This window comes from Piliocolobus tephrosceles, unplaced genomic scaffold (assembly GCF_002776525.5).
Source record: "Piliocolobus tephrosceles isolate RC106 unplaced genomic scaffold, ASM277652v3 unscaffolded_28206, whole genome shotgun sequence".
NCBI classification, from domain to species: Eukaryota; Metazoa; Chordata; class Mammalia; order Primates; family Cercopithecidae; genus Piliocolobus; species Piliocolobus tephrosceles.
Window position 1 is genome coordinate 1 of NW_022311206.1, and position 3,656 is coordinate 3,656.

General features: G+C 56.7%; 1 pseudogene; it reads left to right on the forward strand.

The window, feature by feature from the left end:
• The first annotated feature begins 599 nt into the window (after positions 1-599).
• On the forward strand, positions 600-3,505 carry LOC113221896 (annotated as a pseudogene).
• The last annotated feature ends 151 nt before the right edge of the window (positions 3,506-3,656 follow it).

Sequence of the window (3,656 nt, forward strand, 5' to 3'; positions counted from 1 at the left end):
CAATCAGGCCTTGAGTCTCCTGAGCAAGGAGCAAAAGGAGAGGCTTCGAGAGCAGGAGAAGAGGCTCCAGGAGCAGGAGGAGAGGAGGCTTCAGGAGCAGGAGAGGCTGTGTGAGCAAAAGAAGAGGCTTCAGGAGCAGGGTGAGAGGCTGCGAAAGCAAGAGGAGAGGCTGCGAAAGCAGGAGGAGAGACTGCGAAAGGAGGAGGAGAGGCTGCGAAAGCAGGAGGAGAGGCTGTGGGATCAGGAGGAGAGGCTGTGGGAGAAGGAAGAGAGGCTACGAAAGCAGGAGGAGAGGCTCACACTCTCCCAGAACCAAAAGCTCAACAAGCAGCTGGCCGAGCCACAGTGCAGCTTCATCCCTAGCCCTCCATGCCCTTGTTTCCCCACCTGTAAAATGGGGCAGTGTAACCCTCACATGACATAGTACTTCTAAAGGCACCTGTGAGCCAGAGCTCATCAGGCCCTGCTCTGATGGCTGTGGGGAGAGGGGGTGATTTTTCTAACCTGCCTCCACCCTTCCCGGTGACATGGGAGACAGACACCAAGTTCAGGGTTCTCCAGCTGCAGTGGCTGGCCACTGATTGCTTCTCTCTGTCCAGAACAACGAGAACAAGAGCACACTGCAGTTGGAGCAGCAAGTAAAGGAGCTGCAGGAGGAACTGAGTGAGGTGAAGGAGACGGTAACCTCTGCCCCATCCAAGATGGGCTGGGAGGCGGGCACCAGCCTCTGGGGAGGGGAGGTCCCAGGCCAAAGGCAGCTCTAGCTGGAGGGAAGGTGACCCCAGCCCCCTCCAGAGCAGCCCTATATCTGTTTCTTGCTTCCTGCCCTCTGACTTTTAGAGGTGGGTAGCCCTGGGCTCCTCCCAGGTCTGGACATCATCATCCCAGCTAGAGGCATGGAGCCCCCCATTTATAGGGGAAGAGACTGGTATAAGAGGTTCCTTATGCCCGGGGTGGTAGCTCATGCCTGTAATCCCAGCACTTTGGGAGGCTGAGGCAGCAGAAACACTTGAGGTCAGGAGTCTGAGAACAGCCTGGCCAACATGGCGAAACCTCATCTCTACTAAAATTACAACAACAAAAAGTTAGGCAGGCGTGGTGGCACATGCCTGTAATCCCAGCTACTCAGGAGGCCGAGGCATGAGAATCACTTGAGCGTGGGAGGTGGAGGTTGCAGTGAGCTAAGATTGCACCACTGCACTCCACCTCAGCCACAGAGTGACACTGTCTCAAAACAAAACAACACAAAAAACCCTCCTTGGATTCAAACTGGATTCCAGCCTTGGTTTCTCTGGTCACCATTCAACTACTTTTTGTCTCTAAGTCTCTGTTTCTTTAACTTCAAAAGGAAGTTAGCATTTTCCTTGCAGAGGTGCTGAGGATTAAATGAGAGAACACATGGAAAGCATTAGGCTTGTAGCACACTTAGCAGATGGTGGTTGGCTCCCTCTGCTTTTCTACCAGTCTGTGGCCTACAGTTGAAATGGTGGGAAGAAGGACCCAAATGATATTTGAGGCTGGGGAAGGAGGCATGGGGTTCTAGGCAAGGGAGGAAATTTCTTAGGCCTGGAGCAAGCGGCCAGGGGCCCAGGCAAGTGACAGAGCCCCACAGTGCCCTCACTACCCTATTAATGGGCCCAGAATCAGGAAGCCAGCCACCACGTGCCCTCATGCCCAGAGCCTTCCTGCAACTGGAGCTGAAGAGCCAAGATTCTCCGAGTCTGCAGCAGCAGTGAGAGTAGTACCTGTGTCGCCCGCAGCAGTACATGGCCACCTATCAGCAGCTGACCTCTGAGAAGGAGGCGCTGCACAGGGAGTTACTGCTGCAGACCCAGCTCATGGACCCACTGCAGCAGCAGGAAACTCAGGGCAAAGTGGTGGCTGAGATGGCCTGCCAAACCTGCAGGAGACCTAGGAGCTGGAGTTGCTGAGGACAGGGCCCCGAGGGAGACGACCTGGCAACTTCGGTGCCTTCTCACTCGTTTTCCCTTCCCTTCAGAGCACCTAGAAGCAGCCAGCCAGCAGAATCAACAGCTAGAGGCCCAGTTGAGCCTCATGGCTATCCCAGGAGAAGGTACAGGAGACCACTCGGGAAGAGGAGAGAGCCCCAGGAAGTAGGGGGGACTGTCAGCAGCATAAGATTGAAGGGTTGGAAGAGACCTTTAGAAGAGCTGGTCATTATGCCAACCGGGTGTCTGTACTAAGCTCAGCATGGATATGATGACCTACTGGGATCAGGGGGCCACCGGGTTGCCTAAGGATGAGTGAACTGGCCCAGATAAGAAAGGGAACAGTTCAGAACTCCCGCACCGACCGGTAGTGGGACTGTGCCTGGGCAATATAGCAAGATCTTGGTTCTTAAAAGGAAAAATAAAGAACAGCAGCTCATTCCCCTCTGGGGAGGGCCTGGCTCAGGGTTACACAGTGAGGGTGGGGAGAGGTGGGCTTGCAGTACCTCCCTAGTTGGGTTGTCTGAGGACCCCTCTGGCCACCTCCCCACAGGAGATGGAGGAGGACATCTGGACGGTGAGGAGGAGGAGGCGCTTCAGCTCATGCCAAGCATCCCAAAGGACCGGGAGAGCCAGGAGGCCATGGTGAGTCTGACTGTCCCTGCCCCACTTTGCCACCTTCCTCTGTGGTCCCTCCCAGACCCCCTTATGCTCTTGGTTTCCCCACCTTCTGATTTCTCTGGACCTTCACCCCTTCTGGGAGCCAGTGGTCAGACACCATTTCACCGGTGCCCTCTCTGAGGCCCCAAGGGAAGGGGCTGTGCTCCACCTCCCTGCCCCATTTGTTCTGTGTATGCCCCTACAACAATACTCAGCTCTTGCCTTCATGTGGCATTTTTCAACTCCACTGGAGCCACTGCCCAGGAGGAGCAGGCACGGCTATGTGGGCAGCAGAAGGTGCAAAGGCTGTGTTTCCTGCACCTGGCTCACCTGGTGGCCTCAGTCTGGAAGGAGCCAGAGGCTGAGGCCCAGGCCCCAGGGACTGGGGGTGAGTTTGTGTGTGGGGAGACCTACCGGGCCCTGCAGGGGGCCATGGAGAAGCTGAAGGTGAGCGAGTCCTGGCATGGGCCAAGAAAAGTGGGGACGGGGAACGACAGGTCACTCCCGAGATGTGACCCCATTATTTTGGCTCCAGAGTGGCTTTATGAACCTCCCGAAGGAGAAGGCGGACGGGAAGCAGCAGGTGGAAAAACTAGAGCTTGGATTCATCCAGCTCTCTGGAGCAAGAGAGGGCATGAGTAAGCAGGAGGCCAGGGCACGGCATGGGGAGCTGCGGGGCCGTCGCAGGGGCCCCAGCATCTGAGCCCTGTCCTTTTGCAGGAGAATACATCACCATATATGAGAGCCATGGGGCAGTGCCAAACACACGGCACCAGGAGGAGGACATCATCAGGCTGGCCCAGAAGGAGGAGGAGATGAAGGTAGAGGGCGTGGAATATCTCTATGGGGGCGGGGGTGGGCATTGGCACTGGTGCCGGCTCAGTTATGGCAGCTGAGCACCCCCCCTTCAGGTGAAGCTGCTGGAACTGCAGGATCTGGTGTTGCCACTTGTCGACGACCACAAGGGGCATGACAAATTCCTCCCCACTGCCCAGAACCTGGCTGATGAGCCCGCTCCAGGGGCCCCAGGCCCCCAGGAGCTTGGGG